The following is a 13,633-nucleotide window of genomic DNA, read 5'->3' as shown; positions in this document are numbered from 1 at the left end:
TAGACCAGATTTTAAGTGGGCCATCGTCTTCACTGAAGGACTAGTCACTGTGGAGATGACTAAGATTTCAGTGAAGTTCATAAAGTCTGTCTATATCAGTACGTGTATTCTCGACCTCTCCAAACTCCACATGTACCGATTGTACTACAAGTTGCTGAGCCAAACTTCGCTAATCCAAAGTGACTTTATATAGATATAGACAGTTTCATCTTCTGGGTGAAAGGATGTGACACATTTGAAGCAATTAGGTAAAATCCTGAAACATTTGACATATCTGGATATGTACCTGATACTCCTTATGGTATAACACCTCAGAACAAGTAGGTCATTGGTTTTATGAAAGACAAGTTGAATGGTTCATAGATTCTGGAGTTTGTAGGGCTCATATCTAAAATGTATGCATATCATATAGATGCCTGTGCTACCCAAGGGCAGGCTGATGGTGGGCACTGTGTAGTCTCAAAGGCTCTCATGAGTGAAGATTACAGGAAGTGCCCATTTAAGGACATGGTCAGTGTTGCACATATGGTTCACTGAGTAGTCTTTCAATTGTGATGACGTGGTACATACCACACTGCAGCTGAAAGTCAGCCTATTGCACCATGACAACAAACAGTTCATCTATGTTGAAAAATGAAGAGTTCATCTATGCAGATGGCATCAGGACCCTCCCTTTCTCATACTATTTGCTTGAGTCATTAAGCATGTGGATATGCAGCAGTTGTGTGCGTAAGTGTATGTGGAAAGTTGGATGAACTGTTTGTCATAGGTGTGAATGTCTGAATGATTGCATGCTATGTGTGCAGATATGTTGTTGCACAGTGTGTGTGTGTGTGTGTGTGTGTGTGTGTATGTGGTTTTTCTTCACTTGCTGCTTCTAGTCCAACCAGTTACCCATGAATTGTAAATATTGTATGAAGTGTGTAAACTGTATATAGAGAGAACAACTGAATTGTATAATGAATTGGTGGGAACTTGGAATGTATTCTTTATTACTTTTAGAGTAAATAAATTGTATCTCTATACCTAATAGTATTAGTTTAACAAAAATGTAGAAAGTTATCTTTAAAGTACAAAACCTCATTGTTACAAAAAAGGCGCTATTTCACTGTTGTATATATTTGTATAAAACATCTTTAAGTAGAATAAAAAAACCGAATGCTGAAAATTGTTATTATATGTTTATATGTTTAGATAAGTGATCTTTTTCAGTACAGACAAAATTATTCTTCATAAAAAATTTACTTTTAATAAACCATTAGTTATGTTGTTACATCATTGTTATTGTCTACAAAAGAATGTGATCGCTACAAATTATTAGGCTAATGTAATTGCCCAAAAGAAAGAGCTTGAATTTATTATTATGTACTACAAGTGTTGAAACTTGAAGACTTAGACTTAATGCCAGGCAGCTTATTACTTACACTGTGCCATTACATTTACATCACAGGGACACATCTACACTTCAGGCTAATACACACACACATAAAATGTTGTGAGGTGACATGCAACATGCATGCAGCATTAGTATGACATTGGTGCAATGTACAACTGCATAAAGTGTTCAATTTTTGGACTGCTACATCTACATTTTTGTCACAACCTGCCAATTCTGAAGCAATTTGCTAGATTAATTATGATCCTCTCACTAGAGAGCACAGACTAGAATGGAGAACAAACTGCTTGGAAGCAATTGGGCTATGAGGCGATTATCTAGGAGCAAGAAGTCATCGATATTTCACAATTGCCTGAGTGCAAATGGGAGGGTGAGGACGCAAGGGAGGTCAGTGACCATGAATGTAATACGCACAACTGCCTCAGCAGCACCAGAAATGTTGAGACCAGAGTGTACTGACATTGCCATTTCCTGGAACATTGACACCATAAAGTGCAGACATGAGCGCAATTCCTGGAATGCCAAATCCAAAAAGTGCTGACATAAGTGATTTTCGAACCAGAGCCTACCCTGCCCCACTACTGTGGTGTGCTGTTGCCTTCCTACGACCTTTGAAGTCATATACTCCACTGGGTACCTACACTTCAACATGCATTCTAAATAACTGTGCAACTCGACATTTTTCACATTAGCAGGTATTGCCAGAAATGAAAGAAGTAATAAATGACACACAAAAATCATAGGGCTGACCTGGGATTGATACCAAAATTTTTAGATGTGTAGTCCAGCTCTTTTCTTCCGAGCCACGTAAATAACTTAACAAATTAATAATTTACTATAACAAATTGCAAGTGTTGTAACATGAAGACCTATACTTAATGTCAGGCAGCTAATTACTTACAATGTGTAGTTATATTTGTATTGCATGCAATTTTTTCTATGAGAAGAGACATGTTTACATTTCAGAGAGATTGACATCCACATAAAATGTCATGGGCTGACATGCAATATGCATGCAACATTGGTATAACTTTGGTGGAACGTACATATCCACAAAGTGTTCAATCTTTGGACTGCTAAATTTACATTTTTGGCCTAACCTGTCAATTTTAGAAACAATTGACCAGATTAATTATGGTCCTCTCACCAGAGACCACAGACCTAGAATGGAGAATAAATTATCTGAAAGCAATGTGGCTCCTTGGCGACTGACTGGGAGCAAGAAGTCATAAATATTTTGCAACTGGCTGAGTGCAAATGAGGGTTGAGGGCATGGGGGAGGTCAGTGACCTAGATGCAACAAGCACAACTGTGTGCGGCACCAGAAATGATGACACCAGAATGTGCTAACATAGCCAGCTCCTGGATCACTCATACTGAAAAGTGCTGACATCAACACAATTCCTAGAATGCCAACATCGAAAAGTGGTTACATCAGCGGTTTTTGAACAAGAGCTCACCTGCCCTACCACTGTGCATGCTGTTGCCTACCTCTATCCTCTGAACTGATGTAGCCTGCCAGCTATAAGGATATCTACACTTCAATGTGCACTCTGAATAACTGTCCAACTAGACATTTTTTCACACTAAATAGATATTACAAGAAATGGAAGAAGAAAGATCATAGGATTGACCAAGAACTGAACCCAAAATTTTTAAACCTATATTCCAGCTCTTTACCTCTGAGTCATTTATAGAACCTCCCAATTTAATTAGGAGCATTGGCAGTGAAAAATTTTGTTTCTGGGTACTTTACATTCAGTGAGATTTAGGTAAGCCTGCATCACTTAAATTGTTCTTCCTGGACAAAAACTTCGAGAACCCCAGACATCTTTGTCCAATTTGATTATTTTTCTGAACACGCCTGACGATAATTTGGTCAATGCAAATAAGACCAAAATGAATTAAAAAATCTTAACGAATATAAATGATACAAACTTACATAAATAAGGGCACTGAAGATATGAGATGTTTGCAGCACTTACATGTGGAGTGGAACAGACACTTGTGCAGTTGATTTACCTGTCCACAACTGTTTGGTGGCCAGTGCAGCGTTCAGTGCATATGATTGCCGATTGTTGTCGGCGTCTCATTATTCAGAACAAAGTATGGAAAATATATGTGTGGGATACTGTTTAAGCATAGGTCCAATGTTTTTTTTTAATATAAAACTAACGAAGCTACCTGCATACCAGACCTCATTTAATGAATTTTCACTTATATTTTAAAGTCTATTTCTTTCCAATCAATCGAATTTCTTGAGAGAAAAAGACGGTATGGGTTTACCATTGATAGCTGTATAACCCCACCTCCACAATGACCTCGAAACTATAATATACATGGGGCAACTGGACATATAGCAGCTCTAGGTTTAGGTCATGCTTTGGTATGTATGAAATGTGGTGAAGATATCTAAGTCGTTCCTAAACCTGGAGGACAATCCCAACAGAGTGGTAACCATAGGTGGGGGTGAGTAGGTGGGAGGAATTTGGATGGAGGGAACCCTTGGTCTTTCGCTCCCCAGGCCATAGACCACAAGGGAATGGGGCGAGACATGGTTTCTGCCTCCCTCTCCTAAATGCACTTAGAGTTTCACTTCATATACAGGCAGAGCCAGGGATAAAAACTAAGTTGTATCATTGCCAATATGGGATTAGTATTTTGGACAGCGGTTTTTGGCTATAACTGAATCAAACTGTTGTGTTCTTGAAGCTACCACTGTCTGCTAGTTAGTATTAAACGTTATTGTGAATGTATGCTTTCCCGGCATATACAGCTGGCGAAGAGTTCTCGGGCTTCCAGCCGGGTGGCGGTGTCTTCAAACTGAAACATCGCAGTTTGAAGACACCGCCACCCGGCTGGAAGCCCGAGAACTCTTCGCCATTAAACGTTATGTCTCCATCTACATTCTGTCCTGTTTCCGTGAAGGAATGGAAGAACTTGTAAATCGAAATGGTCTGTGCCTTATCAATGAAATACTCGAAATTATGGATCACATCAGACACTGAATAGCAAATAGAAAATTGTCCATTTTACAGAACTATGGCAAATTCAATGACTTATGTGGCTGGCCAAGGGCAGCTTGCTCTTTGTGTACCATAAAAACGAGTAAATAGAATCAGTTTTCAGTCTTAAAAGAAAAAATGATAATTTCAAAACGAAAAAGGAAAATTAAACTTCTATGGGATTATAGATCTCGTGCATAGCTTTAAACTTGTGAACTGATTTGGGATCTGAAAAAAAAGCCCACAAGAGGGATGAACTGAAAGAACAGTGTTAATTTCATTATTTTTTTCTATTTTATTTGGCTGAATAGGATATATCAAAATTTATTTTGTATCCAGGAGAATCAGAAACAAAATTAATCTAGTCCAAAAAAGTTATGTTCATACAAAAACTAAAAACCTTGCATGAATTGTTGTTTTTGGTGCCATTGTCCAAAATAATTGTTACACCTCTGATTATTTTATTGTAACATTAAAGTGATGAACTTGGTTGATTTGTTAATACATTAAGTCACTGACATCATTCCTCTGCAAGTTGTACCCCCAGAAGTAACGAGGAGCCTTTAAACAACTTCTTGACAAATACGTGACTACTCTTTTGTTGAAATAAAGGTGTTAAATTGACCATATTTTTTCAATAAAACATTAACGTAACATTCACCTTCTAAATAACGAATTTTACAGGCATACAATCTAAATTACTGGTTACTTTCTTCATATACCTTAATCACAGCATAGTCTCCTGGGTTGAGAGAAGTGGCAAATCTTTTTTCAATCAAATTTTTGGTTTTCCTCTGAAAAAACACTGACAATTACTGTTTCTATTCACCCCACAAATTATGAAAATGCAACCCTACATTTTCAATTAGCCAAAAGGTAAGTCTGATTAAAGTGTACTTTAAAACTGAATTTTCAGTTAGTGAATGGAAATGTAGATTTGCTTACCATGTTGCCAACGTTGACTGACAAAACACAATTTAGATTGATACTTACAGCAAAAGTTCAAATTAAGGTAATTTAATACCACATATGATGCTGGTCATAGAGTGAACAAAACCTCAGCTAACAGTGTCCCCAACATTGAAATTAATAATTTGCTTGTTAGAATGGTTCACTACCAACCTAGGCAAACAAATATTTGAACCATATTCTTGTTTGTCTTCTGATATGAAAACACAGACTTTTTTTGGAAGTTTGGTTCCTATTCAGCCCATTATCTCTACTCACCCTATTTTACAGTACATTGTGTCAACCCTGAGACACTCAAAGCAAAAGAACTATTTCTGGGCTTACATCATCCCACAGAGTTCAGACTACAAACCCTGCCAACGTATACATCCTCCTAAAACTATTGCTATGAACTGAGATTCTATGCATACATTGTTTATGTCTGGATGGAACAATGACGTGAAGCAAATTCTTCTTCAAGACCAGCCAAAGGACAGTTACATCCGCTAAAGTCATCAACTTTGAGTCTAGCAGTAAAGGAATTTTCAAGCTGCTGTGATCCATTTAGCAAGTAGTAGGGTTAAGGCAGTATTGGCACCATTTTTATATAAAATTGATATGCAAATTAATTAAATTGTACAGTTGATTGATTTACGGCCTTGACCCATTGTTCTGTTAAGTGGTTTATGACCCCTGAGAGTTGATTTATAACCACCTGGGAATAATCTGTCCTTCTGTGTTTACTTCATAGATTCTTACTTAAATTGCATGTGAGTTACGTATAGGAGGTGTAATTTCGAGTTTTAGTTACTGTAATCGTAAATTCAGTCAGATTGTAGCGCAGTCGTTAGGCATTTGTACAGGTTAGTTCATACATTCTTTGTATGTTTCCCTTGTGTTATCTAGGCACGGACTCATGTTTCAGTAACTGTTGTTCAACATCGAAGAGAATGGACAGGGACTGTGATTGCTGCGTTCGGATGAGGGCTGAGTTGGCATCCCTTCGCTCACAGCTGCAGGTGGCGCTGACTTCGGTCACACAACTTGAGGCTGTTGCCAATGGGCACCACTGCCGGGAGCCAGACTTGGGTATCACGGGGATGTCAACCTAGTCCCGTCTGTCCCCAGATCGGTCTGCCGCTGTGATTGCCCCGATTGCTGCCCGCAGTGGGCTAAGCCCTCGCCTGTGGTTGATTGGGAGATCGTTCCAAGGCATGGCAAGCAGCGAAAGACGTCCCCGGAGGCTGACCAGAAAGCCTCCCTTGTGTGTCTGACAAACAGGTTTCAGGTACTGTCTCTGGCTGAGCCAGATGCAGCTGCCTGCCCTGTTTCAGAGGATTATTCTCAGCCTTCAAGGTCTGGGCAATTGCAGAGGGTGGGCTTATTGGTAGTTGGTAGCTCCAATGTTAGGCACGTAATGGGGCCCCTTAGGGATATGGCGGCTAAGGAGGGGAAGAAATCCAGTGTTCACTCCGTGTGTATTCCTGATGTGGAAAGGGTCCTTCCGGATGCCATGAAGAGCACAGGGGGCAGCCAGCTGCAGATGGTGGCACATGTCGGCACTAATGACGTGTGTCGCTTTGGATCTGAGGAAATTCTCTCTGGATTCCAGCGGCTATCTGATTTGGTGAAGGCTGCCGGTCTTGCTTACGAGATGAAGGCAGAGCTCACCATCTGCAGCATCGTTGACAGAACCGACTGCGGACCTTTGGTGCAATGCCGGCTGGAGGGCCTGAATCAAAGGCTCAGACGGTTTTGCGACTGTGTTGGCTGCAGATTCCTTGACTTGCGCCATAGGGTGATGGGGTTTCGGGTTCTGCTGAATAGGTCAGGAGTTCACTACACTCAGCTGGCGGCTACACGGGTAGCGGAGGCTGTGTGGCGTGGACTGAGCGGTTTTTTAGGTTAGAAGACCTCTGGAAAGTACGGAGTGGGCTGCAATCTCAAAGGGTGCATGGCAAATACAGGACGTGCTTGGATCAAGGAACAGTCGGAATTTTAGTTGTAAATTGTTGTAGTTGTGCTGGGAAAGTCCCTGAGCTTCAAGCGCTAATAGAAAGCACAGAAGCTGTAATCGTTATAGGTACAGAAAGCTGGATAAAGCCTGAAATAAGTTCTGCAGAAATTTTTACGAAGTCTCAGACGGTGTTGAGGAAAGATAGATTAGGCAGAATTGGTGGTGGAGTGTTTGTGTCTGTCAGTAGTGGTTTATCTTGTAGTGAAATCGAAGTAGACATTCCGTGCGAATTGGTATGCGTGGAGGTTATACTTAACAGCCGAACTAAGTTAATAATTGGCTCCTTCTACCGACCCCCAGACTCCGATGATATTGTTGCTGAACAGTTCAGAGAAAATTTGAGTCTCGTAACAAATAAATACCCCACTCATATGGTTATAGTTGGTGGGGACTTCAACCTTCCCTCGATATGTTGGCAAAAATACTTGTTCAAAACCGGTGGTAGGCAGAAAACATCTTCCGAGATTGTCCTAAATGCTTTCTCTGAAAATTATTTAGAGCAGTTAGTCCACGAACCCACGCGAATTGTAAATGGTTGCGAAAACACACTTGACCTTTTAGCCACAAACGATCCAGAGCTAATAGAGAGCATCATGACTGATACAGGGATTAGTGATCACAAGGTCGTTGTAGCTAGGCTCAATACCGTTTCTTCGAAATCCACCAGAAACAAACGCAAAATAATTTTATTTAAAAAAGCGGATAAAGTGTCACTAGAAGCCTTCCTAAGAGACAATCTCCATTCCTTCTGAACTGACTATGCAAATGTAGACGAGATGTGGCTCAAATTCAAAGATATAGTAGCAACAGCATTTGAGAGATTCATACCTCATAAATTGGTAAGAGGTGGAACTGATCCCCAATGGTACACAAAACAGGTCCGAATGCTGTTGCAGAGGTAACGGAAAAAGCATGCGAAGTTCAGAAGAACGCAAAATCCCGAAGATTGGCTAAAATTTACAGACGCGCGAAATTTGGCACGGACTTCAATGCGAGATGCCTTTAATAGGTTCCACAACGAAACATTGTCTCGAAATTTGGTAGAAAATCCGAAGAAATTCTGGTCGTATGTAAAGTACACAAGCGGCAAGACGCAGTCAATACCTTCGCTGCGCAGTGCCGATGGTTCTGTTACCGACGACTGTGCCGCTAAAGCGGAGTTATTGAACGCAGTTTTCCGAAATTCCTTCACCAGTAAAGACGAATGGAATATTCCTGAATTTGAAACACGAACAGCTGATAGCATGAGTTTCTTAGAAGTAGATACCTTAGGGGTTGCGAAGCAACTCAAATCGCTTGATACGGGCAAGTCTTCAGGACCAGATTGTATACCGATTAGGTTCCTCTCAGATTACGCTGATACAATAGCTCCCTACTTAGCAATCGTATACAACCGCTCACTCACCGATAGATCTGTACCTACAGATTGGAAAATTGCGCAGGTCGCACCAGTGTTTAAGAAGGGTAGTAGGAGTAATCCATCGAATTACAGTCTTATATCATTGACGTCGGTTTGCAGTAGGGTTTTGGAGCATATACTGTATTCAAACATAATGAATCACCTCGAGGGGAACGATCTTTTGATACGTAATCAGCATGGTTTCGGGAAACATCGTTCTTGTGCAACGCAGCTAGCTCTTTATTCGTTTGAAGTAATGGCCGCTATCGACAGGGGTTCTCAAGTTGATTCCGTATTTCTAGATTTCCGGAAAGCTTTTGACACCATTCCTCACAAGCGACTTCTAATCAAGCTGCGGGCCTATGGGGTATCGTCTCAGTTGTGCGACTGGATTCGTGATTTCCTGTCAGGAAGGTCTCAGTTTGTAGTAATAGACGGCAAATCATCGAGTAAAACTGAAGTGATATCAGGTGTTCCCCAGGGTAGCGTCCTGGGACCTCTGCTGTTCCTGATCTATATAAATGACCTGGGTGACAATCTGAGCAGTTCTCTTAGGTTGTTCGCAGATGATGCTGTAATTTACCGTCTAGTAAGGTCATCCGAAGACCAGTATCAGTTGCAAAGCGATTTAGAAAAGATTGCTGTATGGTGTGGCAGGTGGCAGTTGACGCTAAATAACGAAAAGTGTGAGGTGATCCACATGAGTTCCAAAAGAAATCCGTTGCAATTCGATTACTCGATAAATAGTACAATTCTTAAGGCTGTCAATTCAACTAAGTACCTGGGTGTTAAAATTAAGAACAACTTCAGTTGGAAAGACCACTTAGATAATACTGTGGGGAAGGCGAGACAAAGGTTGCGTTTCATTGGCAGGGCACTTAGAAGATGCAACAAGCCCACTAAAGAGACAGCTTACACTACACTCGTTCGTCCTCTGTTAGAATATTGCTGCGCGGTGTGGGATCCTTACCAGGTGGGAATGACGGAGGACATCGAAAGGGTGCAAAAAAGGGCAGCTCGTTTTGTATTATCACGTAATAGGGGAGAGAGTGTGGTAGATATGATACGCGAGTTGGGATGGAAGTCATTAAAGCAAAGACGTTTTTCGTCGCGGTGAGATCTATTTACGAAATTTCAGCCACCAACTTTCTCTTCCAAATGCGAAAATATTTTGTTGAGCCCAACCTACATGGGTAGGAATGATCATCAAAATAAAATAAGAGAAATCAGAGCTCGAACAGAAAGGTTCAGGTGTTCATTTTTCCCGCGCGCTGTTCGGGAGTAGAATGGTAGAGAGATAGTATGATTGTTGTTCGATGAACCCTCTGCCAAGCACTGAAATGTGAATTGCAGAGTAATCATGTAGATGTAGATGTAGAAACGCCTGCACAATCCCTCTCACCCTTCTCCTCCTGCAACCTTCTATAAAGATACAAATGCACCTTTGATACCAAATTGACATCAAATTAATTATATATATTAATTAATTGATCAATTTATTACCCTCACACCCTGATGATGTCATAGGTTTTCCCCAGCCAGCATATGTTCCATTCCCCACCACACCAATGGGAAATCCTTGCCCTGCCTCTCCCCAACCCTTCCATACTGATCCCCCTCCCTCTCCCCAAGAAAAAACGGGGGGAAATTCAAATTTTAGTGAGAAAATAGACCAATTTGGCTACCTACACTAACCTAACTCCCTGTCCCACTCTTGCGACATTACCACGCTCCTCCCTGTCACGCCTCTCGCCACTGGGAGTGGTGGGGGAAAAAATGCTCAGTCAGTATTGGACTGCTAGGCTCACATGAGGGGAGGCTAATATATCGTCAATCACATTGCACTAAACGATTTAAGGAATTGGAATACTGTTTAAACAATTTTTAATGAAGTGTCTTTGGCGATAGTGTCCTTATTTCCTGAATTGTAGACCACTTCTGCAGGGTTTAACTGTCGATGGTATATGACTACTGAATGTTTCTCGATCTGTACAAAATAGTTTTCCGCTGAAATTATCGTAATTTGTCTGTCTGTAGAAAGTGGTGGACAGTACTCCCACACCAGCAGCAGCAGTTTGGAGGGTAAATGCACTAAGAATCAATCAGAATGCTCCATTCACAGGAAGTTCCATGACGTCAGACAGTCACAAGTCATCCTTTGTAGGGGCATAGGACTCTCTACAGACTGGTTCGAACAAGACAGGGGCAGAACAAGGTATCTACAGAAAGTTCTGTGACATCAGAGAGTCACATGATGTCTTCTTTGTTCGAGTATTCAGAAACAAGTCCAGTCAGACGAGCCTCCTCTGGTTCAGACAGGTAGGGTGCTGTCCCCAACCTGCCATTGTGGCTTTGGAGTACCTCCACACTAGTAGCTGCAGGACATCGAAAATTCATCGAAAATTCCAGGGATTCTTCTCGTCTGTAGGGCAGTGCTTCTAATTCTAGGAGAATCATTTAGATGTCTGTATTTTTTCCACACTCTGTTGTGGGTCTGTATATATGTCGTGATCTTTAGATATGTAATTGCTCTGATTTTCCCACCTGTGGTTAGGCACCATTGTACTTCAGAAAGTGAAGAAAATGAAAAATAACTGTCTTAACGTCCCTGACTTTAGCAGCAAATATAAACTAATCCACTCAGAGTTACAGAAAAGTGATGAATATCACAGCAGCTGCAGGACTCAAAATAGTTTGCTCTCTGACAATACCTCCAAACAAGCAGCTAAAACTCGAAAAGTGGCAAGCATCCTATATAGAACTATAGAGATATTTATTTATTATTTCGAGTTGTAGGTGAAGAGTTTGAGTTTCAATCTGCCTGCTATGAGCTTCAAGTGCCACTGTGAATTTTTTGCCTGCAGGAAACACAACTTGTGTGACATCATCAATTTAGAGCTGTATTGTGATTTTAGAAATATATAAACTGTTTGAAATTCATTGCTGCGAATACTTTAAATAAATAAAATTCCGCATTGCCTTGACCCCTGCAAATTTTTTACATAAACAATATCCTCAAAAATTGTTTAAACAGTATTCCAATGCCTGAAATTGTTTAATGTAATGTGATGGTCGATATATTAGCCTACCGTCATACGGGCCTAGGAGTCCAGCAGTCCAACGTGACTGAGCGTCTTTTCATGCCTCTTCCAGTGGTGAAGGCGGTGGGTTTGGGTTAGGTGACGTCACAGGTGTGGGGAAGCCACGTTTCCCTATTTTCCCGCTGGAATTTGAATTTCCCGCTATTTTTTCTGAGTGGGATGAAGGGGCAGGGGAGAGGAACGCATGCCAGGCGTTTTGGAGAAGGTTGGTGGGTGATAGGGACACATGCCAGCTGGTAAAGCGTATGACATCATCATGGGGTGGGGGTAATTAATTGATTAATTAAGTAATTTGCATAAGTAAGATCAATTAAGTAATTTGCATAATTAATTTGATGTCTATTCGATTTCTATAGTATGACTATCAGTACAGAGAAGGGGAAGCGTGTAGGGGAGAGGGGTTGGATATATTAAAAAGTGGTGGGGAGGAGTAGGAAAGGCAGTGGAGTGGGGAATTTCTGAGAAGGATGAGTTATTTCCAGGAGTTCATAGATCAACCCTCAGGGTGTGATAATACACTTAGCAAAACGATGGGTTAAGGTCATAAATCAATCAGGAGGCACAATTTAATTAATTTACATATCAATATCATATCAAAATTGTACCAGTATTGTCATTATCCTACAACTTGCGCATTGTCTTGGTAACTGTGAAAGACATCTGAAATATAATTCCAGACTCCAAGAAAAGCAAAAACATGTACAAAGATGTTGTGCTAAAAACCATCGGGTGTCGACAAGATGAATCAAAATCCGGAAGTTCAATGGCTGATATCAGTGTGTCCGCTCTGATAAGCTGTTAAGTGTAAAATCTATGAAACATTTAAGAGAAAACTATGACCCAATCCCGAATACAGTGCAAAGAGCTTGATCAGATATGAAAAATAGTTAGATCTATGGGACTGTAAAAATCGGTTTGAAATATTTGGCAGTTGCTATTAAACTGTTTGGACTACAGAACTGTCCATATCTTAGCATTATCTAAGTTTTAAAGCAGCTGGAATGAAACGTTCTGTAAACTTTCTAAAAGCAGCTCTAGCGAATCTTTGGAGTGCAGAAGCGTTTAGTATGTGTTTACAGAAAGACAAGGATTCCAAGAACCTAAATCTGAAAGACCCAAGAAAGGCCAAGAAAAATACCAACGAGGTTGGAACACATAGAAACATCATCTGATCCTGAAGAATTGTTTCATGAAAAATGATTTAAGAAAGGTATGATTGAAATACTTGATACATGTCTGAGTGTGACTGATAGAAGTTTCAACCAAGAGGACCCAAAGCGACAAACCCATCTTATATAGATATATATTATGTCCTCCTAAACAGCGCACAGTTTAAGCTTTTCAGGCTTCTTGAACGGCTTGAAATGCTGCCAACTATTACGACAGGTGTAACATCATATAATGTAGCCTCTATTGGAAGTTAATCTATGCCTGAACGTGGTAGAGTGAAAGAATTTTTTTTAGGAAGTTATGTGATTGACCATTCTGATTATAACAGTTACAGTATCGTAAGCATACTCTTCGAGTTCATTCAACACGTTATGACAACTTTAAACTTACCTCAGCGCAACAATGACACAGGCGAGACTTGCACGTGTACTTCTCCTTTCATATTCGTCAAGAGAGAGGAGGAAAAATTAATGTTATGTATATCACGAAACAAATTATTTGCAAAATGTAGAAAGGAAACCTACGTTCAAGTAAAAATAAATAAAAGACATGACTTTTTCTTCTTCTCGCTGTCGCTGCTTCCTGCATCTCTGTCGG

This window comes from Schistocerca cancellata, chromosome 9, assembly GCF_023864275.1.
Source record: "Schistocerca cancellata isolate TAMUIC-IGC-003103 chromosome 9, iqSchCanc2.1, whole genome shotgun sequence".
Lineage (NCBI taxonomy): Eukaryota > Metazoa > Arthropoda > Insecta > Orthoptera > Acrididae > Schistocerca > Schistocerca cancellata.
This window is presented reverse-complemented; position numbering follows the sequence as displayed.